Raw genomic sequence first — 24,662 nt, 5'->3', positions numbered from 1 at the left:
AAAAAAATAAAAATAAAAATAAAAAAAACAAATAACCAAAAACAAATAATAATAAAACAAATAAATAAATAAAAATAACAAATGAGTTTGACAGTTAACCCCCTGTGGAGCTCATAAATTATATTCAAGAGAAACAGCTTTTGAGATACAAAAGCATAAGCATATTGGTAACAACAGGTCACTTAAATCTAGATAGGGCATTATTTATTATAGGCCTACTTACTGGTCCAGTGGTGAAAAATAAGTACACTTCCTTAAGTACTGTGGTACTTTTAGCCTTCTTATTAGAGTATTTCCAATTTATTTTATACTTCTACTCCATTTCTTTCAAAAGGCAAATATATTAGTTAAGTATAGCTGTAAATTAAATGTAGCGGAGGAATAAAAAAGTACGTTATATTTAAGATTTTATACAAACCATATGTAAAATGCATAGATATATTTAAAGTCCCATATTGTAAAAAAGTGAGATTTTCACATCTTTCACATAAATACTGTTAAACTATCAAAACACTCAATATATGGAGAAATACACACAGCCCCTTATTCAGAAATTGTGCGTTCAAAACAAGCCGTTAGGATTTTTGTCCATTTCTGATGTCACAAATTTACAATATATATTATATATATATATAGATCATCACACGGTTTTAAACATAAACATTCTAAATGTGTCCCAGTTTATTTCCTGTTGCAGTGTATGTAAATAACATCAGCTGAGAGGAAGTAAACATGGACCCAAACTGTTGCCTAGCAACGCAATTCCGTTGAAATGCATTAAAACGGAGCGTTTCAGACAGAATGTAAATACGGGTATATTCAGGCAGACCGTATGAGGAAAATAAAGTTTTTTTTTAACATTGCAGCTTGTAAACATGTTCTAGTAGAAACACAAAATATAAGTATGAACCTGAAAATGAGCATGATATGGGTCCTTTAACTCCACTTCGACCAGCTACATCATTAAAGCACCGCTTACCAACATGTATAAATACATAAATAATGGTCCAATAATATAACTCTGCATAATGAGGGCTTTTACTTTTGATACTGTATTACATTTTGTTGATTATACTTCTGTACTTTTACTGAGGTACAGTTTCTGAATGCAGGACTTTCACTTGAAATGGAGTATGTATTTTTATAGTGATTGTATTGCTACTCAAAGTAACTAATACGGTAAATCAGATAAATGTAGTGGATTAAAAAGTACACTATAGCCTTTTGAAATGAAGTGGAATATACAGTAATAAAATACTCAAGTAAGGTATGAGACAAACTTAAATGTAGGTTAAGTACTTGAGTAATTTACTTCCCACCACTGAGAAAAGCATCACTCTCTTTGATATGTACTGAATCATGTGAGTTATGTTGTGTATATGACTTAATGTGTCAAATTCAAATAATAAAAGTGTGTAGGCCTACTGCCATTTCTCATACATTCGTTAAAGTAATACTGCTGTTAAATTCATATCAGCCAATCTGTTGCAGACTATAAGTACTAATTTGACTCTGAGTAGTTACTTCGGCTGCAGTCACAGTCATTTCTAATTCATGTCCCATAATTATAATGATGATTTAATTGCTCTCACATTGTTATTAACTGTATATTCTGTGCCTTGATTATAATTCCTTAATCGTCTAACCGTATTAAAACACAATTTTATTTCTCGACCTTGTGTCATTTGCTCAACTAAAATAGTTTATACATCATTTGCTCTGCAGTAAGACGGAGTGACGTTATATATATCAGCACTGCAGTGTGACTGTGGCAAATGCAAGTCGGACAGAAGGGACCACAGTTTCTTAATGCCCCAGGGAAGCTGTCACTGGCACCACATACACTCACCCTACATGTATGTTTGCATGTGCCTGACCACGTGACGAGTGAGATGGGAGCTGAAGTGGTCGATAAAGCTGCGGCACCAGTTCATTTTAGCAATACTGAGGCATAAATCAATGGGAGCGCACAGAAAAAAAAACATATCGATCCAGGAGAGACATGTCGAGATGCAATTCTTATCGACAATCTACATCATGTTACATGAGGAAAGTGACCGAAATAGAAATTGCCTCATTTACTGCACAAACAGGATCACCCTCCAGGGGGTTGACTGTCACCAGTCGATCAATACTGTGCAAGGTGGAAATATGCAGATATTATGTGTGAATTAACAGAATTGAGCTCCAAAAATCTGTCTCCCAGAGAGTGATGGACACTATATACAGTATATATATCTAGTGATGTGTGGAGAACAGACAGGACTGTTATTGATTATACTGGGACATTAATTGTCACTGCTCAATAGCCATGTTCACAACAATGAGAGGTGCTTTGGAAGACGACACATATCAATATCTTTGTGTGTTGGAGTCGGTATAGAAGAGGGAAAATGAGACGGGCAGACGTAAAGGAGGCAGGATTGATTTTTCCTCTTCTCCATCTCACTCTGCTTCCTGCTCTTTATGAACTTGTCCCCTGTTGTCTCTTCCTAACACCTCATTCCTGCAGCAAATTGACGACGAAAAGGAACTATTTGTCCCAAAAAATACTGATGAATTGCTGTCCTTCTCTTCACTGAAGAAGAGGAGGAGGGGGGGGTCTGTGCTGAGAGAGACAGAGCACAGGGGTTGGGCGAAGAGTGCGACAGTGGCTAAAAATAACCCTGTGTGTAGGCTATGTGTGTGTGAGTCTAATCAGAGCCAATCTACACTCCTTCTCTTCTAACCACATACACACAAATCACATACACAAACCACAAATTTGAATACCCTTATTAAAATCCCCCCCCTGTCCCTGTGATCCCACGCCGACTTCCCTTTGGTTGCTGCCCCGTGCGTCTCCTCCACGGGGCATCTCACAGCGCTCTCTGGAAGCAGAACAGACAAGCCCCCATGTTCTGACTGGGGGGGCCGAGGCTTCCAGCTCAGACAGAATTAACCAACTCTCGCTCTCGTTTCCACCCACGTCCACTTCCCTTCCATCGGTTTGGCTTAATGTAAATCACTCATCAGAGTTCAAAATTAGACAAATTCACACTCATATGCTCATATACACTGATTTTTATGTGTGTGCTGCTGAGTGCAAATGCAGCCAAGCCAGGCCTTGGAGCAGAACTGATAAAAACGTCCCCCCCTTCGAAGACTTCCGACACAGCAACATGGCATGGCAGATGGTGTGACATGCAGCCTCTGTCAACACAAGAGAGGAAACAGAGAAGCACAAGAGGACATGAGAGATATGTAGGTGAGAACAGGAGCAAGTGTCACTAAAAGAGAGATTTGACGTTGACTCAGAGCGCCACCATGTGGACCACTGCCTCCGGGCTTTGCAGGGAGAAACTGATTTTTCCACACAGTCAACAAAATGATTTTGCCATGCAGGGTAAATACACAGCCTCCCATAGTAATTTCTCCAAAAACACACACATAACATGCACAGTCACACGCTCATAACCAAATCCCTACAGAGCTCTACCTGGCAACGGCGTACAAACAGGATTTTTTTTTTTCCAGCCTCTGTCTCACACAAAGCAACATGCATGCTTGACTCAAAAACCCTGAGTGGTGTTGTGTTGATTTATGCCTAAAAGATAAAAAAAACAAATACCTAAAAATGGAATATGATATGAAAGCAGTGCGCACTGGGAGGGATGTGTTTATGAGCAGATTAATCAGCATAAATTAAGTCAGCCTCCAACCCCAGCCATGTTGAACTACATTTTTTAGTGTCTCCACATCTAATTTTTTTTCCCCCAACATTAATCCGTGTGTGGGTGGCTGGGCTGGCTAAAGGCACCTATCATGTGGCTGTGACGTCCTCAGTCTGATTCCAGACTAGGACCTTTGTCACATGTGCCTTTTTTTCTCTGTCTCTAAGCCAGTGATTCTCAAAGTGGGGTCCGTGGCACTCTGTCAGGGCATCCACAAAATCATTTTCTATAAATTATAATATTGTACTGTATCATTAAAAAGTGTATTTATACAGATGGGGACCATTTGCACCAATAAAACAAGCATATTGTGTCCATTACTCCCACCCAGCTTTGAGCCAATAGTTAACTAGATATGATTTTGACACACAGTAATAAGTTCATTCTTTTTAATTTTAATAATACAAGGTATGAGAACCATCTGCCTCAGTTCATCCCATAATGCACTATAAATTAGAAATGCCACTATATTTCATTGGAATTATTTAATTTGACCCAAAGGAAATACTGTATATGTTTGCAGCTTTTCTCTTTGTTATAATAAAAAAAGACTTAAAGGTACAGTGTGTAGCCATTAGGGGAATCTATGAGCAGAAATATAATATTAATAAGTATCTTTTCTTTAGTGTATAATCACCTGAAAATAAGAATTGTTGTGTTTTTGTTCCCTTAGAATGAGCTGTTTATATCTACATACGGAGCCGGCCACCACGTTCTACAGTAGCCCAGAACGGACAACCTTAACACTGGCTCTAGACAGGGCCATTCAAGTTTTCACATTTTTTATGTTGGCCACCGTAGCTCTCCTACACGCTTGGCACGCGAGAGAAGCTTCAGTTGGTTGCAATCTGCAACCTCACCTCTAGATGCCGCCAAATCCTACACACTGCACTTTTAAGAGTCGACAGCCGTGTTAGCTGCTCTCTGAGAGTTTGAGATAAATGCTAACACCAGCATACTAACATGATCGGTGTGGTAATACTAACATGCTGATGTTTATCTTGTATCATGTTTGTGTTCAACATCTTAGTTTAGCGTGCTAGCCTGCTAACATTTGCTAATTAGCACTATACGACACAAAGTACAGCTGAGGCTGATGAGAACATTATTAATTTGCAGGTGATGAAAAGTTAAAGGTCCCATATTATGCTCATTTTCAGGTTCATACTTCTATTTTGTGTTTCTACTAGAACATGTTTACATGCTGTAATGTTAAAAAAAAGACTTTATTTTCCTCATACTGTTCGCCTGAATATCCCTGTATTTATCCTCTGTCTTAAACGCTACGTTTTAGCGCATTTTGACGGAATTGCGACGGAATTGCGACAGGATTGCGTTGCTAGGCAACAGCTTGGGTCCATGTGTACTTCCTGTTAGTTGATGACATTCACATACACTGCAACCAGGAATTAACTGGGACACATTTCGAATGTTTATGTTTAAAACTGTGTAAAGGGTCTAAATATTGTATATTTGTGACATCACAAATGGAGAGAAATTCTGACAGCTTGTTTCAAATGCAGAGTTTCTGAATACGGGCTGTGTGTATTTCCCTGTGGATTGAACGTTTCGATACTTTCACAGTATTTATATAGGACTTAAGCCTGCTTTATAATAAAAAAAACATGAAAATCTCACTTTTTTATAATACGTCCCTTTTTAAAGGGATCACAAAAGTTATTACAGTTCAACCTGAGGGGAACATGAATGTGTGTACAACATTTTGTGCCAATCCACGATGTTGAGATATCTCAGTCTGGAACCAAAGTGGTGGGCCGACTGACATCGACAGCTAAACCAGACTTGCTTTCACCTCTCAGCCCTTTCCCTCTTTCCCTCCATCTGGTTCCCTCGACCCTCATGAACAGTCACACCAAATGCTCTTAATTAGATTGTAATTGGACTAATGTAATGTCTCATATTAATATAGCCCAAAGTGAAGTCTGTTCATCGATTCGAGTGTGGCGCAGCACGGGGGTTGTTATGCCCCCCATTGGGTGACACAGAGAGGTGTGTGTTTCTGCGGTTGTGTGTGTTTTGTAATTGCAGGGCACGGGCCTCATTAGCATTTTAGCAGCAAGCCTGGCGGGGAGGCAGACTCTAAGAAGATTGGCTAATGACAGAGATGAGATAATTTACAGAGAGGCCGAGGGTGAAGGATTCTATCCTTCACAAACACAAACTTATGCAACGTCTGTGATCTCCATGTTACTAACCCCCTGGCCTCCAAACACATATACTGTACACTGAAATTGAATAGGGACATTGCAGGTAAATGCCAGCCCAAGGCAGTTAGTACAAACAGCACAGATTGACTCTGACTGGAGCCACATCAGACCATATTACCCAGCCAATATTTTTTCATCACTTAGTATTAAAAAGTGTGAGAAATACTGTATTGCTTCCAGTGCAGTGGCTTGGCATTAAAACTTGGTGACAGACTGAATAAATGAAGAAACATTAAAAAAAAAAGAACAGAAATAAACAGAAAAGCCAGTGAAAATGTTGTAAGCACGATGAAGTTTTGCTGGAAATGTGCGAACACCCTGATAATTAGCCAAGAATTTCAGCATTTTTGTGGTACACTTAAAGGCATTTGCATGTTTTCAAACATTCCCATATACCTCGGTTCTTTAGCAACTTGGCACTTATACAATGCAGATTAAGCCATATATTAAAGTCATAATATTAACAATAACAAACACACAAAAAATATTTTTGCCAGTTATTGAATTTTTATAATAATTAATAGATATTTTTCAAAATTCATTGATATTTGTCAGTGTAGCCTGTTATATTTCCTGCTATACTGATGGTATAAACATAGTAGGCGGATTTCTAAACCTTTGGACGGAGCCAGGCTAACTGTTTCCTAATATTTTCAGTCTTTATGCTAAGCTATGCTAACTGTACCCCAGCTGTAGCTACATGTTTAAAGAGGACCTAGAACATGTTTACATGCTTTAATGTTAAAAAAAAATGCTTTATGCCAAACTATTATAGTAGTATTATGCAAATGTCTTACTTGGTGACATCACCACGTTACGGAAGAAAAGGCGGGACTTCAATCAAGGCATTTCAGGCAGTTCAGGAGCAGTGTTTCTGTCGGGGAGAGAAACTCTTTTTGGCGTGGACTTTGAGCTTTGTAACTTTGCAGACCTTTTTCATGCACAAAAAACTATATAACACACTAAAGGAAAGGGAAAAAAGCATAACACGTCCTCTTTAACAAAAATATGACAGTGGTATTGTGGTATCTCTGCAGGACAGAGAATAAGCATATCCCCAAAATCCCTTTTACTTATCCAGATATTAAATGAGCAAGTAAAACTCTTTGCCAAGACTCTTCTTTCTCACCATCTTTTGAAAAGCACAGGGAAGGGAGGGACGACATGACATACAACAGTGAAAAAAAACGAAGGAAACTGAACAAGAGGGTACAGGCGATGAACGAGGACAAAGCCGACAGAGAGACTGAAAACACTTTCAAGGCGGTTTCTACTGGCGAGTGAGGTGTCCTTGCTGCAGCTTTAAAAATGCTTTTAGATGATAAATTAAAGCGACTGGATTTCAGAACTAAAGCTGGGAGAGATGAAAGAAGCAACTGCTGGACGTAATAAGAGTGAGTCACAGCTGTGTGCACGGCAGAGAGGGCGAAACAACCACTTATGCTCCCACCTTTACAGTAATACATACCACACAGGGGCTGAGCTATATTTGTACAGTACATGCTTGTACTGCCAGATAGGAGGGACAGGAACACATATGAGTGCTACAGGCTATTTATTGTGTATTTGGATCACCCATTCCAAGCTATGCACCCATTAAGGACAAACTTGTTCAACTCACTGTTTTACAATCTTTATCTATCTACATAAAAATAATAAGATTTAGCTTTTGAATTAAGTTTTTTTAAGGTACACCAATAATTTGATTGTTTGCTCTGCAAGCATGTGGACTCACAAGTAGAGCTGTAGCGATTAATCGATTAGTTGTCAACTATTAAATTAATCGGCAACTATTTTGATAATCGATTAATCAGTTTGAGTCATTTTGTTAGAAAAAATAGTCCAAATTCTCTAATTTCAGCTTCTTAAATGTGAATATTTTCTGGTTTCTTTACTCCTCTATATATGACAGTAAACTAGATATCTTTGAGTTGTGGACAAAACAAGACATTTGAGGACGTCATCTTGGGCTTTGGGAAAAAACTAATCGATTAATCGAGACAATAATCAACAGATTAATCGACAATGAAAATAATCATTAGTTGTAGCTCTACTCCCAAGTCAGTTTAAAGAACATATTTCTGTTATTTTTTCAAGCAGAGACAACAAATCCCATAATCACATCTTATTACCTCTCATCTCTTACTAATTCAAAACAGGTACTTACAATTGATGATATTAAAATTCAACATCTAAGCTGAAAGCAGCCAATTCTAAATTTACTGATGTTTAATATCATCAGTAAAATTATTCTGTTGTATTAACTGTGCATTGTATAAATGTTCCCGATTCGACTGTTATCAGGCCATTAAATAGGTGTCATCAGTCGCAATAAGCACCATAGATGTGGGTAATAAGAGGCTTACTACGTTGTAAAAGTGAAAGTGAAACTTAAAATCGACACGTTCAAACACCTAAAACAGAATGAAACGTTACGTTTTGATCACATACAAAAAGGCTTCTTTAGGTTTAGGCGACAAAACTACAACTTCTTGAGGTTTAGGCAACAAAAACACTAGTTAAGTTTAGGGAAAACATCATGTTTTTGCTTAAAATAAACTACGTTATGGACTTTCATGCTGTCTATACGACAGCGCCTGACTTCCACTTCTGCTTCTCTCAAAAGTACTACGGTCACTGTCGTCTTCTTTTATACCTTCTTTTGGTGATCGACCATGTGAATAGATGATAAAACCTACTATTGGGTGTGGTAGGCCCCTATTGACCCACATCTATGGGTCTTATAGCGACTGATAATGCCTATTTAATAGCCTGACAACAGTCTAATCAGCTAGAAAAACCACTGATATAATGTGTTATTTTATATAGCTTTTATAACTATAAAAACAATCCCTATAAACCAAAATAACTGTCATGGAAAAATCATCATGCAGAAAAAATATGCTGTGTACTTTGACATGAATGATTCAGCTGCTGATTCAGAAAACCAAAAACAGCTACTCGGTGGCGAGCTCAAGTCTAGAAAAAGAAACTGAGGTGACACAACCGAGGTGTGAGCAACTCCGCAAACTGTTCAGAAACAAACCGAAGCTCCGGAGTGTTTGAATGGCCTCCTGAAGGACGCTTTAACCACCGGGCTCCTTGACAGGACTGTGGCAGCTCCTTTTCTATTCCTGGAAAGAGTGCAATTACACTGATGGACGAATGAGGGAAAAAATGGAAGGAAAGAAAAGACTGTTTGTTCTGCCTGGAAATGGAAGCGGGAGTGGAAAAAGAAACGATTTGGGTGGTTGGTTGATATAAAGTATTAGCACTGACGGACCAGAAATAGACCCTTCCAAAGTGTGGGAAGCAAAAGTACAAAAATGTCAATCTCTTGTCCGTTTCTTGACGAGTAGGAGGCTTAAATTTGAAACTGAAATTACACGCCCACGTGTCCCTGCATACAGTTGTGCTCATTTAAAAACTGACCTTTTGCAAATATGGAAAAAGAAATGAGTTGTGACATTCAATTAAACTCACGCCTCCACCTCCAACGGTAATCACAGCCACTTTAGATAGACAAACACAGGGATGGTCGAAGGGGTTGCTTGTTTACGAGCATCTATTTGGCCCAGAGATCCATATCGTTTGCATAATTATGAACAGTAGATATGGTTGTCAAGGGAAACAGACTGGTGGGATGTGAGAGAGAGACGAGAGAGAGCTGCAAGGCTGAGCAATATCAGCAATGTAGTCTAGCAGAGGTGGGGAAACCCTCTTAAATCAAATCTAAATGATCCAAATAAATTGGAAATTAAACCCAAACATCAAGTTGTGAATCTCTGAACTATCATCACATTTCTTAATATGTTTAGAGTTCAATAAACATCAGCCGTGTGGTGATTAAAGCTGCATGATGTTGAACGTGAGGGGTTTATAAGTCGAGTGAATCAGCAATCCTTCACTTGACATGACATTCCAGTCACAATGTGGCCAAAACAATGAACAATATAAACTGTCCGAACCTAATTTGACCAAATGGCAGCGGAAACACAAAATGTAAACAGCTGAAATCCACTCAACATAACTCAACCTGCCCTCAAGCCAGAAAACCTGCTCCCGATTACAACGGGGCAGCACGCCAAGTCATAAAGTGCTAAAATGAGTACAGAAGCCTGCCACAAAAACTTCATGACTTTATTGCACAAGCTGTGAATTTTCATCGTTTAATGTGCCAGAGCGCCGCAAATTACACGACACGCTGAAAAACCCTAACACCTGCTTTTATACGTCCATCTAATGGAGAGGATAGTGAATCATGATTTTAAACTAATTAAAATGTTTCCAGGGTATCCTCTGGTGACTCTACTTCAACAACCAGCTGGCTCTAAAGTAATTACTGGCCAAATCAAAGCAATCACACATGCGAACAAGAGGGCAGCAGCGCGGCCAACGAGACATGAAAAAGCTTCCTGGGTCCGGCGCTTTAAAACCCAGTTGTTGTGTCATTAATTGGGGGCAAGTTTAGTCTGACGGCCTGCACGGATAATGTGGCTCATGGGTCTCCTTACACAACATCAGCTAAAAGAGTGTTTGCTGATGTTAAAGGCCCAACACAGAGTGTATTAAATCATGAACAATTAGAATTAAGCATACAAATAACCTGGTCTCAGCTTCTTCTTCCCTCTCCAACAACTCATACTTCCCTTTAACTAACCTTCTACCCATCTTTCCTTTCACTCACCTCCATTGTTCCTCCTTCATTCACTTCAAAAAAGATTTCCAGCCCCTTTTATCTGGAACAATGTAAAAAAAAGACCCTAAATTAGTTAAAATTATTAGTGTTATTGTGTTCTGTGTACCCGCCTTCTTTGTTTCAGGAAGCTCCTAATCAACCAGCTCCTCCTATCCAATCAGTGGCATCTGATCTACTTCCTCCACCAATCCTCCTTCAAAATACCTGTATGCTTTTACTGGATGATGTCTTCGCTCTTTCATGCATTGTGTCACAGATTTCTTCGTCTGTTTGTATGCTGTCTGTATTCCATATACATGGCTGAATTACTGAATGGGCCTATCTGGCACAGGCCCAGGGACCAGTGTGCCACGGCCCCCCTGGCCCCCTTCACCTACAAAATGTCACTCAAAGACACTCAAAATGACCACAAAGAAACATAAAGTGACTACAAAGAGATACAAAAAGACTACAAAGAGACCAAAACAACTACAAAAAGATGCAAAACAGCTGCAAAGAGGCACAAACAGACTATTCACGACTATGAGAAGAGGCAAAACAATCACAAAGAGACACAAAATGACTACAAAGAGACATAAAATGCGCACAAAGACACTCAAAACGATTATGAAAAGAGGCAAAACAACCACAAGGAGACACAAAGCAAGTACAAAGTGACTCAAAATGACTACAAAGACACACAAAATGACTATAAAGAAAAAAAAATGACCACAGAGAGACTCATGACTATGAAAAAGGGCAAAACATCCACATAGAGACACAAACTGACTATAAAGAGACACAAAACGTCCACAAAGAGACACAAACTGACTATAAAGAGACACGAAGCAACTACAAAGAGACACAAAATAACCACAGAGAGATGTATAATGACTACAGAGAGACCCAAAACAACTACAAAAAGAGGCTAAACAACTATAAAGTCTGTGTGTCTTGCTCCTATATAGGAGAGGTGGTGGGGTCTTTTGCATGTCTGTACCCAGAGGCCTATCGTCTCATAATCCGCCCATGTCCATATATTGTTGTAATGATCTTTTCATGCTGCCTTCTTTGCCCCATTTTTCAGGAAAAACATATTTTAATCTCAATATCTTTTACCTCCAGTCTAAATGTGAGTAACTGAGTGAAAGAGTCATGAATACTCAGAGAATCATCCCTGGATAAATAAAAGTTATTGCCTTTTTCGTACATCCAGTTAGACACCGACATGTTGCCTGAAGACATAGTATGTACAGTATAATGTGTATTTTGTGTCCTGTCTTGTGCTGTTGTCCCTGAGCCGTCTCTGGTGCTGTTTCTCTCTCAGACAATTTCTTCAATATTATCTTCCTGCCCGAGCGCACTGACAATTTAGATACAATACTGTAACGTTGCATCGGTGGTGACAGATTACCCAGGCTGCGGAGGCATTTATGACTGACTTTGACACAGATCCACAACGACAAGTTGACACATTTCTTCTGGGAGAGCTCACAGAACCACAAAAGTCTCAGGATAGAACAGAACAAATTTAGATGCAGCCGTCGAGAGGGGAGTGTGGACAGTTTCTGACAGGAGCGGCACCGAGGGCGAAAGTACTACTGAGGGGGTAAGATGTCTTATAAACAGCTGCTAGGCCTGCTGACACTCGCCGCACGAATAAATGAACCCTTTTCGCACTTATCGGCGTCAAATCTACAGGTGATGATGGTCTGTCTTCATCCGTGAGGTTCGGGAGGATTGTTTGTGTGCTGCTGTTCTTGCCACTTTTCCATTTTTTTCTTCTTAAGGCGGCGAGACGGTGTGAGTCATCCTTCACCGCAGAGAATTTAGCAAAAATCAATTTTCTTCTTTTATTCCTGGCACTGGCGAGGAAGAGTAAGCGTGATCGATTCCACAGCTCGTCTTCTTCCATACGTGTGTGTGCTTTGTTTTTTCTATCTGTTTGCACAATTGTATTGGTGCACTTCTTATAAGTGGCCTTTACTGTCCACACAGAGAGCATAATTTGATGTTTATGCAGGGACATTTCCATGCACCGTATTCATGTGCACACCCCTACGCTGCTTTGAAACAAAAGTAAGCAGTGCAGACTGATGTCTCTGAGTGACACTGTGTCTCTATGATTGCACCTCTCTGCATGTCAGCGTTGGGTGACAAATAGCTGACAGTCAGCGTGTCCAGCAGCAGGCGATGGGGGTGCAACGGGGTGGAGCAGGCTCGCGTCGTCCTCGACTCCCTCATCACATCGATCCCTCTCCGTCTTATTTAGCTCCTGCCAAAACTCACAGCTCTGTATTGACTCAAGCTTATTACACCTCATTTTTAACCCAGCCACACAACAAAGTCAGAGCAAAAGTGGCCGCCGGCTGGCAGGCAGGCAGGCAGGCGAGAGGGGAATCTGCTTGAATGCATCCCAAACAAGTGTTTTCATCAGAAGTTACTCAGTGATCTCTAGAGAATACTGATCTGTTTTTCTTTGAGGTGGCTGTGAGCTTTTAGGCCAAAGCCCCGAGATAATTCATTCACTGGGAAAAAACACGTTCATTTTAATGAAGGCTACTGAGGCTTTAGTTAAATTAAAGGATTAAATACTTATAAAATGCTATCTAAACAAAGAATCTTTTAATGTTTTTGAATATATAGGCATAAATCCCATAACTAATTGCTCATTTGAGATTTTGCAGTTGCCCATCAAGTCAAATTTTGAACACTGTACTTTAAGAGCCTATAGTGGAGAGTTCATTTTAACTGTATTAAAGGTCCCATATTATAAAAAAGTGAGATTCTCATGTTTTTTTATAATAAAGCAGGCTTAAGTCCTATATAAATACTGTGAAAGTATCGAAAAACTCAATCCACTGGGAAACACACACAGCCCGTATTCAGAAACTCTGCATTTGAAACAAGCTGTCAGGATTTCTGCCCATTTGTGATGTCACGAATATACAATATTTAGACCCTTGACATAATTTTAAACGTAAACATTCTAAATGTGTCCCAGTTTATTTCCTGGTTGCAGTGTGTGTGTGAATGTCATCAGCTGACAGGAAGTAAACATGGACCCAAACTGTTGCCTAGCAATGCAATTCTGTTGCAATTCCGTCAAAATGTGCTAAAACGGAGCGTTTCAGACAGAGGGTAAATACACGCATATTCAGGCTGACAGTATGAGAAAATAAAGTTTTTTTTTAACATTACAGCATGTAAACGTGTTCTAGTAGAAACACAAAATACAAGTATGAACCTGAAAATGAGCATAATATGGGACCTTTAAATGGAATTAGAATTTAAAGGTGCTAAATGCGAGATTGGTAGCATTTCTGTTGCCTCCACACAGCTCTCAACATGGCGACGGCAGAGCCGGCGGCTCGCAGCCGACGGTGCTAACAGTGAAAACAACAGCAACAGAGCTCACAGAGCTAACGGTGTTAAGCTCTAACCGCCATATGCGACGGCCGTGAGCTATAGCCAGTGGGGCATGCTCACAAGCACTAAAATGCACGCTTATTACGCAATTACTTACTTAAGAAATCAATAATTTGACTTTAAAAAAACAGTCCGCCAGAGTCCAACATCCGATCTGAGCCCATAGCAACGGTCTGTTATACATAGCAACGGTCTGCTACGGTAACTTACAGCATTATGAGAGTGTCATTTTTTTTGCACCCATCTGTAACTACTGGGCTCCATAGATGTGTAATTTGAAGCAGACTGGGAAGTCAGTATGGTTCTATAAAAGGAGGATATTAGTGCCATAAAGACATAGAGGTTTTCTTTATTAAAGAGAGGGTATTTCTGCCTTTAGCTCAGAGGTCAAACACAACCCATAATCCATACACCAACCTATAAAATCACGAGCCCACCCGAGCCATCTGAGAAGCAGAGGTTATTTCATACACAGCTTCTCAGACAGACAGCGACTGTATTTACAGGCTGAGCTGAACGCTGAATGGTTGGACTTGACATGCCGTTCAGGTACAAACGCAACCATCTGTTGTTTACACTCTGCTGCCCTCGACAATATCTGACAATGACACAGTTGTCCCTGCCTCTGCAGTGACAGGGACACCGGGACTCACCGAATGCTGCCACTGATCTCCTCGGCACTTTTTCCTCTCAGCTGGTCAAATGGGACATGACTGTCCCAACGCACAGAATGAGGACGATTGAATTCTTCTCACAGACAAATGAGCACAGCTGCAAGACAAAACAACAATTTACATATAATTATCATTAAACACGCATTTTGCATTATAATATTACCCGTTTATATTCTATGCCTCTGCAGTGTTTGACTACTTGCCCATATTGTGAACACATGACTTTGTTTCAGTTCCCAAAGCACGTAGGTCGAGCCAGACACCTGTTGTGGTTGTTAGATTTTAACGTGTGCAGACAAAGGTTAATGAAAGTCATAGTTAACCCATGCTACATGCATTTCTATGTCAGAAATGGCAAGCCAAAAGAAATGAAGACCTACAACAGACCTAAAACTTTCAATGTACTGGCTTTTTATTTCATCTTTATGAGACAGGGTTTTAAAACGCTGTGATCTGATGACATGTCACACTGAAAATCAAACTTAGAATTGCTTTAAAAGCATAAAAGCAACAACTGTTCATTGTTGTCTTTGTGTGGGAAGCCATAGTTATATGACATCGTGTCGGGAAATGAGTTTTCAAGGTTCAAGGTTCTTTTATTTGTCAATTCCAGCAAAGCAGTCATTTGCAATGAAAATCTTTGGTCTCAGGTTCCTTCAACAATGCTCATAAAATATGTATATATAAAAGGGGAAATCACACAAGTAAAAGTAAAAGCAAAATGATAATCTAAGGCATAAAATAGCGCAGTTTTCTTACACGGCTTTGTTGAATACTCAATTCTGATTGGTCAATCATGATGGTCTGTAATTTCTTTATAGCAGACCGTTGTTATGTATAACAGGCCGTTGCTATGGGCGCAGTTGTGATGTCGGCAGACGTCCACAGCACCATCTTGCGCTCTTTTTCAGAAAACATGCTTGTTTTTCTGAGAAGGAAATCATACTTAAAGGTGCAGTGTGTAGGATTTGGCGGCATTTAAGCGTCAAGGTTGCAGATTGTGTGCCAAACGTGTAGGAGAAACTTTGAAACGTGAAAACGAGAATGGCCCCATCTGGAGCCAGTGTTCGGTTTGTCCTTTCTGGGCTACTGTAGAAACATGGCGGCCGGCTCCGTGAAGAGGACCCGCTTTCAGGTGATTATACGCTAAAGAAAACATTATATTCCATTTCTGCCAATAGATCCCCTTAAATATTACACACTGTTCCTTTAAAGTTTCTTTTTAAATGTATTTCTCCCTGCTCAGATCCGATGTAGACATGTGTTGCCAGGAAATGACAGACTAACATGGACAACAGCATGCCTGAACTCTGAAGTTATGTGGCCACTCCTCCTCACCTTCGACCACCAATCAGCAGCCACTACCGGCAGTCTGCGCCTCTGCTCTGACCTCCTCAACCTGTTATGAAACGAGGTCTGACACGAGAATCCGGCACATCGTCGTAAAAGTATAGAGCGAGATTGACAGTCCAGTGTGTGTGTGTGTGTGTGTGTGTGTGTGTGTGTGTGTGTGGGTGTGAGAATGGATGAGTCACACTTGCCATTTGCGCTGTGCTCACAAATTAACACGGGATTGATTGAATCGAGGGGAAGATGCTGTGTGTATTTGTGTCGTGCAGTAGTTAAAAATACACCGTTTAAATGGCAACGTGAGAGCAGAGAAATTGTGTGAATCCTTGTTGTAGTGTACACCAACTCTCTCGCTTGATATTTACTAAAACGCCCGTGAAGAAGCACTGAAAGGAGGGCAAATTAAAAGAGGTCAGATGTCTGCTTGTGCTCAGTGGAACAGCAGAAATAGTATTTACTTTTTGAGAGCAATGTTTGCACTCTGGAGTGTGTGTGTGTGTATGACTGAATCAGGTCTTCTACGTTTGTCTGTTCACGTCCTTGACACAGTTAGAGGACTGTCACCGCACGCTGCAAATTCCTCCCCTGGACACAGTGTCACACACAAACTTCTCTACCTGCCTATTTCCCTGAAACTGCTGGGTCAACGGCCATTAACGTCCCCTGCTCAGTCTCTGCAGAGGAGCAAAGCGGAACGGGGAAATGAGGACGGAAATAGATGTGGCACAAACATCCCTCAGTTGCTCGCCTCGGACTGTTTGGACTAATGAGCCGGTACAGCGGAGGGGTTAACTCCCAAAGGGTGCACACGGGGTAATGTCTATGCCCCCTTCTTCTTGCCCTATTTTTCTTTTTTGTGCGAGTGTGTGCTTGTCTGTTTTAATGTGTGTGGTTGAAATGAAACGCTCACCCTGCCTGAGCTGGGCACGGCTAGCTTTTTTTGTATTTGGGTCACAATACAAGTCTCTAAAGGAAAGGCTAAAGTGGGTCTAGGACCAGTACGCTGTCTCGTATTAATAACCTTCACAATCACAGGGAGATGGAGATCGCTAACTGGAAACAGCAGCACAACAAAATGGTGACCAATTTAATCGAGAAACAAGCTTGCGACCACAGGGGTTTTGATCCCCAGACAGACGGGATAAATCTGGAAAGGCAAATTACCACCACCGAGGTTCCTCTGAGCATGACCTTTAACCCCCCCAACTGCTCCACTAGAGCTGCTCAGAGGCTAACTAACTGACCACATTGTGGTTGTACTATGGGTATAGGTGTGAATGTGTGAGTGTGCCGCCGGGTGCGTTAGTGCCGAGCGAACACCTACCCTTCACAAATAAAAGTGAAAAAAAAACTCCTGTTAGAGAGGACAATGATGTTAATGCTGCGGTATCTTAGGGCTTTTAAACAGGAAGCGCAACTAGAATACCGACACACTATGTCCTTCCTTTTAAGATAAAAAACTATAGTGATGTGGTTATGTACATGCACAAAAAATTTGTATGTGTTTGTACATGTGTCAGGTGTATTGGATATGAGTATCAGCAGGTTAACATCCACCTAAGTGTCCCTTAAAGACACCGGAAACAACTTGGTTAGGTTTAGGCAAAAAAAAAAAATACTTGGTTAGGTTTAGGAAAAGATTGTGGTTTGGATTCAAATAACTACGGAAGTGACGTTACTTAAGTATGGAAGTTACATAACAAATAAACCTTGACCTCTGGTATCACACGGGGTACGAACAGCGCTCTCAAGGGCGAAAATCCACTGTTTTTTTTAAGCCTGAAAGATTTTCTACAGTCCATTTAAAAAAATGACAACAAAATCGTAACGTTTTATGTAAAAATACTTCCGAATACACTTTTATTACCTGTCTAAAAATGGCATTTTTTTTAGTTTATACCTTATAGAGGGACACCTAGAAATTCAAAATCCATGTTGTAATTGTTTTGAGCAATTCTTGCTTGATCCCCTGTGCGTTTCCAACCACAATCATGCCAAATTTACAAAATCAATAACTATCGTGCTGTTTTCTTGCGACAATAGGGTCTCACCTTTTGTCACCTATTATATAGAGACAAAAAACATATCTTGTTTAGTGCACTTTAATGTAATTTATCAGACTGTGTTAAAATCCTGTGCCTGATGATGAGAACTCAACCAGAGAGATTCAGACACTCATCATCCAGATCCTGTCTGCTTGTTTAAACCACAAGATGGCTGCGATGACAATCTTTCTGCTGCCACCTACTGTACAGGAAAATGTCAAACACTCAATTTTATGTTCCACCTGAGGGATTAAAATGGTTCCACAACAAATAAATCTATAGATTTAGAAAGTAAATAGCCCTAGTAGTAATAAGTCATCACATTTAATTTGCCTCACAGTCCCAGGACACTGTGGATGGTATTTAAATCAGGGTGCTTTAAGCCATGGGTGTTAAGCCTATCGACGCCCATTTTCACCACGGCGTTTACATGACAAGGATATGCTCTTCATGCTAATCGTTCAGCATACTGATTACTCACCTACACCCCACCCACACCACTCCCCAGTTTCCTGTTAGAAATCACTTTGAAGTTCTACCCCATGAGTGGAAAAATGCTGAAATATTTACACTTTTAAGTCACTTCTCTCAACAAAGGATCTCTGCCAGAATTTCCTTCTCGTGGGAGCTTAAATTGCTGCTGCTTCCGCTGTTTTGATTCATGTGAAGAACTCGTCTAATCTGATTTCTCCGGGGTGCGTCCTGAAGTTCACACCGAAACACGCGTCAGCACAGGCAAGATAGTCATCGGCTCAGTATTTCTGCCTTCATGTGGGGTGCAGAGAAGGACTTGAGGGTGAAGATTACCCCTTAATTCCCTCCACACATACTGGAGCCTGACATTTATCCTTGATGTGTTTTCACACTCTAAGTAGGGCTCGAACTCACACCAACACAAACACATTCGCTCGCACACCAGATTCTTTTAACAGCTCCAATTAAAAGGAGGCTGTGTCCAAAAAGTCCCGTCAGAGCCAAATCCCAACTCTTGGCCGGTCGCCCTCTCTCTTCATGTGGAGCCAAGCTTCCTCCCACGGGTGAGTTTCTCTGCTGAAGGTGGGGACAGACTACTTACTGCTGAAAACGACTCTTTCTGGAAGGAAAAAATAATAAGCTTCCTTTCCACTCGTCCTCTTGAGAGGGAGGTCAGAGGTCAGCGTGTGCTGGAGCGGTTATTTTCTTTCTCAAACAAGAAATCTGTATTAATCTTTTGGGATATTCTCTTATCTATGATCAGAAAGGGGTACAGGATATGTAGATTGATTTTAATTTGTGTTTTATTATGACTGAATTGATCTTGTTTTGTTTTTTGAATACCTTATTTTTGCTTTATTTGACTGATGTGATCAAGGTGTGTATGACGAACACTGGAGTTAGAATATTCATGTTAAACATCAAGTTTATTGATACATTTGGCAATTTCTGCATGTTCTAACTTAATCTATTTACAGATTTACACTTAACATTGTAATATTTTAAGTGGCCACTTAGGCCATGCACTGTATTAGAGTTTAAAAGTATTGGATTAATTTAAATTAAATTAAAGAGCAACCGATACAAAAATACTTTTTGTAATATGTGGGCACACTAATAAACTACTGTAATGTCAAACGATAAACTGTTAGGTAGTTATTATAGAAATGACATTTTCTATGGCACATGTGGTTTTCTGGTCTAGTAAGACTTTCTTGCAGTGTAACTGGTTGAAAACTACGCATTTACTATTGTTTGGCCCGTGAACTTTTTCTGTATATGGCCCACAATCAAAAAAGTCTGGCCACCCCTGCTCTAGGATATGCTAGATTAATTGTAAGTGTGCCAATTGAAAGTTTTTCTCAAATTCTCCTATACATATTAGTGTCTTTCCAGGAAGCTTTACATTCATTTAGATGCTGGTTCCTTACCTAGGAAATGATAAACTACCGAGACCTGTAAAATTCTGTGTTACCAAATAAAACATGACCAGATGGGACACAAAATGTGAGACAATGAAGGCTGGACACAATAATACTGCACCAGTCACGAGTGGATCGATGCTGTGGCAGCCCAGAGGAGCATCCATTAATCAGCCAGCAGCAGTCCTGTCCAAGTCTCTCTCCACACACACACACACACACAAACACAAACAAACAAACACAGTGTACCTTCAGGTGTAATTGCTGACCATCACACTCAGCCTAAGGGACCACAGGGGGAGGCTTTTTTAGATTGACAGGCGCTGAATCCAGGCAGCACACAGTGGACCCGTTGGGGCCGGCAGCAATAACAGAGAAAGAGGTGAAGCCAATGCGTCACTCCACACAGCAACAACTGTGGCTATTTCTCACAGCAGCTATCAGCCTCTGAATCAGACAGGCGCAGATAGAAAGAGATTCAAGATAACTGCACTGCAGCCTTTTTCTCCCTTAAATAGACATGGAACTTTTTAGTGTGCTGTTTGTTGTAAGATCTCCTCAGAGACTGTTTCTCCATAATAAAAACCCCTCATATCAGATATAGATTAGCTAAACTTCATACAGTAAATCACAACAATTTAAACAGGGCTGGCCTTTGAGCTATGAAAGGCTTTAATCCTGTTCAGTTGTCACACTAGTAACCGGAGACATTTGTCCCCGCAAAGCCCGCTGCCGCAAGACTTCATCTAAAAAGTACCGCAGTGTGCCCCTTCGCTGAAACAAATGCCACGCAACATGATCTAAAAGTGGACCAATAATCAACACCTCTCCTCTGGCATCAGCTCTGAGGAGACCTGCATGAGATCTAACGGTTTGTTGGACACTACTCCCACCATGTGGATGCTTAAAGTATTACTTTTATAGTTAATGCAACATTTTGGGGACTCACACTTATTGCAACTTCCTTTAAATTGTGACAGCAGGAGTCTGACGTCATGCCACTGATGGTTCTCATCTTTTCATTACTTGATTGTTGGTGTGGAAATGAAACTTTTGCACTGCCAAAATGGCCAGGAAAGCCTGCGGGCGGTACACAGTATATATATGCATGCATTATGCACACAATTGGGACACTTTTGTCGTAACATTGCACCTTGAACTTTGACCCTCTTGCATCATATATCTGCTACGCAAAGGATTGTGGGTCAGAATAGACAAAAGCATGCAGGCTTGCGTAAACAAAAATGCAACCGGATGTAGTAGGACATCCTGGAATTTTTGTCATACTGCATTTGACATAAATAATTGAGTGCATACCAGGTATACATGCAGTGTTTTTAGCTCTATAACTTCTATACTTATGATCATGTACCCTGGTAATTTATGGTAAGATTCGTTTTTTCCTTCAATAGTGAAGTATGTTTGATGTTCTTTGTTTGACGTGCATTCTTCTTCTCTTCCTGTTTTTTTTTCATGGTGTAATGGATATGTGATGATGTCACTTCCTCAACCAATAGGGATGGCAGACACTTCCAGTCATCCAATCACATTGGTTTGGTGGTTTTTAAAAGAAAACACACCACCATTTTATCTTCTTAACGTCCTGATGAAGGTCCTTGTTGACTGAAACATTGACTAATAAAGCAGAGAAAAGTGTGTGCTGTAGCAAGTCATTTTTTAAAAATAGCTCTATAATTCCCCATATTTTTATGTGTATATATAGCATCATTGTTAATATATATGTATTACTTTAGCGCTGCTTTTATACACCTTTTCTAGTTTTATTCATTCAAAATATTTAAATACGTTTATCATTTTGTGCAGCGTGAAGCAGGCTGCAACTTCATTTGATTTTATGTAAAGTTTAACCTTTTCTGAATGAATGGCCTAAGGATAGAGGAATCAAATGTTGTATAGCCCGTCTTGTTACAAAGGGAGACCCACAGCTGAACTCCCTTCCAGAGGAACTCAGGCTAGTAAACTGTTTCTTTTTTTTAAAATCACACCTCAAAACCTACCTTTACAGGAAGGCCTTTTTAATAGCAATCCCTTGTTTTAAATTTCATTATTGTTGACTTTTTGTACACTAGTCTTATGTTCAACATTTTATTTTGGCCTATGTTTTTATTCTGTATTGTTCTCATCTTGATGTTTGCACTATTTTAACTTATGTAAAGCACTTTGTAACTATGTTTGGAAAGGTGCTATACAAATAAAGTTTATTATTATTATTATATAGACTTAACTGTATTGACTAACCTACATATGTAGTCATACATGCAGGTTTAAGCTTATAGTTTCAGGTTGCTTTACAGAATGCCTTAGATTATTTACTCTTGTGATTTATTATATTATGAAGTTTAAACATTTACAGCAGGTCTTGGGTACCTTTTCAGTATTCCATAAAAAAAATAAACAAAGTCAATAAGTTATCAATATAACAGCATATTTATTGAACATTTTTATCAATTAAACTTCACACTCAGGATCTATCACCTTTATAATCTCAGTTTAAATACATTTTCACACTTATCTTTACAAATATTTCCGCCAGGATTATAACACACACGACATCATTTGGACTTTGTTGGAAAAAGTCAATACAACCAATAAATGGGCAATAAATGTCACCTCATGTCACAGTCACGTTGAAGACCGACCTCCATATGGTCTCCTGCTCCTCTCTCACAGCAGCAGCAGAGCCATGTGTCCGGACAGGATGGGTGGAGGGGTGCGAGACCTGAGACCTGGAAAATGCTCAGACAACAGTAACTGTGGAAAGCACTTTCAGCCTCCAACACCGCATCACAATCAATGACACAATACCTGCCCGGGTTTACCTGGATTACACAATCCTGTGGCCAGGCGAGGAGGTGCGTTTGATTGGTTCCTCTGCAGGGCTCAGGAGCGCTCCCTGCTGCGGGGGGCGGGCGGGCACCATCCACAGTGCGCCGCTGTGAGGATAAAATAAAGCCCAACCATGAATCATGCTTTATAACAAACATTTGCATAAAACACTCAAAAGTCAAGCATTTACAATATAAATGCACACCTTTTTCCACTTTGTCTCTTATTTGGACAGTCAGTGCTGGAAAAGGAGGCCGGGAGGATCCAGGAGACCAGGTTTAACAAGGTAGACCGGTTCAGTACGGGTTACCAAGACAGGTTAAACACCTCCTCAAAGTCCCGCTGTTGAAAGGCAAGACAGCTCTCGTAATCAGAGTCCAGTGGTGATTCACTATACAGATGTGCAGCATGTGAAACAATCTGTGAGGACAAATCAAAGCCCAACCATGAATCAAGCGACAAAGTTTCATATAACAAAACATTTGCACAACTCAAAGTCAAGCATTTTACAACATAATTGCACACCTTCTTTTTCATTTGTCTCTTATGAGGACAGTCAGTGCTGGAAAACGAGGACTCCAGGAGACCAGTTCAACAAGGTAAACCAGATCAATCCAGGTTAAACACCTCCTCAAAGTCCCTCTGTTGAAAGGCAAGACAGCTGTCGTAGTCAGAGTCCAGTGGAGCACACACAGCTGGTGATTCACTATACAGATGTGCAGCAGAAACATGCGTCGTCATGTCTTCGTACACATTACCCATGAGGTATTGCGTGGTGTTTTGCGGCGCCATTGCTCCGGATGGCGTAGCAGCGTGGTTTCTCCTTTCTTCCTCCTCACACCACACAGACTCCTTTTTCTTCTTCTTCTTCTCGATGTCTCCCACCACCATCAGAGCTCTGGTGAGTTTAGCCAGCTGTGATCTCCTCTGTTTTTCCTCTCGACGGAGGTATTTGCGGATGGTCCTCATCAGTTTTGATCCAGGTTTCACGGTTTTACGCAGCAGACAGTCGGTTTTACGCACGTGTTTCGATCTGGTATCCATGGTTTCTATACACATCTCCAATTCCAAAAGACAACTGTCGTAAAAATGAGTGAGTTGGCGGTTTCTTCTCGTCTTGTAGAGCGATTTAAAAGTGTCTATTTCTGAGTTAAAAAGGTAAAAACTGTCGAGTACAGCCTTTTTAAACAAACTGTCCTCTTTTTGAATAAAAAAACTAGAAAAAACAACACTTATTTGGTAAATATTGGGAGCTTAAACGACACGTCTTCCTCGAGCTTCTCTCCAGTCACGAGTTCGTTCCAACGGTCAGCATACGTTGCAGTTTAGGAGAGAAAACACCCACAATGCTTTGCTTCTCCGGACGTGACGTTAGCGCTGTTCATGGTGATGCTGCCACCTACTGGTGTGGAATGAGACACCCTGACTTATATTACACGTTTCAGTTTTATTTGCCATTTGCACCTAAGGATATTAAAGTTTACTCCATTTCCTTTCTGCTGCTAAAATACATCAAATTGCATGTTGAATAAAATGAAAGGAAATTATTTCCAACATTCTTTTATTGGACTGAACACAAAAATAATTTTAAAGTGCATTATTTTATTGATACTCTCAATTAACTCAAAAAACGCAATCTTTCGTGATGTGTTCATTGCACAAATTGACATTGCGATGACAATAAAAAAAAAAATACATATATATTTTGTATTGTGCATCCCCTCTTTTTTTTTTCTATCAGTTGATTATACTTGTTTCCTGATCGGGAACATTTTTCTGTTTGGGTGGTCTTACCAGCGCTAT

The 24,662-nt window shown here is 40.2% G+C and overlaps 2 long non-coding RNA genes across 2 annotated transcripts; both read right to left on the bottom strand.

Annotated features, from left to right (window-relative positions):
• Positions 1-9: 9 nt before the first annotated feature.
• LOC141761835 (uncharacterized) lies at positions 10-20,689 on the bottom strand. The gene is made up of 4 exons (XR_012592647.1): positions 20,262-20,689; positions 14,702-14,819; positions 6,739-6,815; positions 10-3,192 (listed from the first exon to the last, which is right to left on the bottom strand). It is a non-coding gene; the product is annotated as an uncharacterized LOC141761835 (long non-coding RNA).
• A 1,752-nt stretch (positions 20,690-22,441) lies between these two features.
• Positions 22,442-24,179, bottom strand: LOC141761834 (uncharacterized). Its single transcript, XR_012592646.1, has 3 exons — positions 23,383-24,179; positions 23,065-23,279; positions 22,442-22,966 (listed from the first exon to the last, which is right to left on the bottom strand). It is a non-coding gene; the product is annotated as an uncharacterized LOC141761834 (long non-coding RNA).
• Between the last annotated feature and the right edge of the window lie 483 nt (positions 24,180-24,662).

Source organism: Sebastes fasciatus, chromosome 23 (assembly GCF_043250625.1).
Source record: "Sebastes fasciatus isolate fSebFas1 chromosome 23, fSebFas1.pri, whole genome shotgun sequence".
Taxonomy (NCBI): domain Eukaryota; kingdom Metazoa; phylum Chordata; class Actinopteri; order Perciformes; family Sebastidae; genus Sebastes; species Sebastes fasciatus.
The sequence above is the reverse complement of the archived record's forward strand: the minus strand, read 5'-3'. Positions and strand labels throughout refer to the sequence as shown.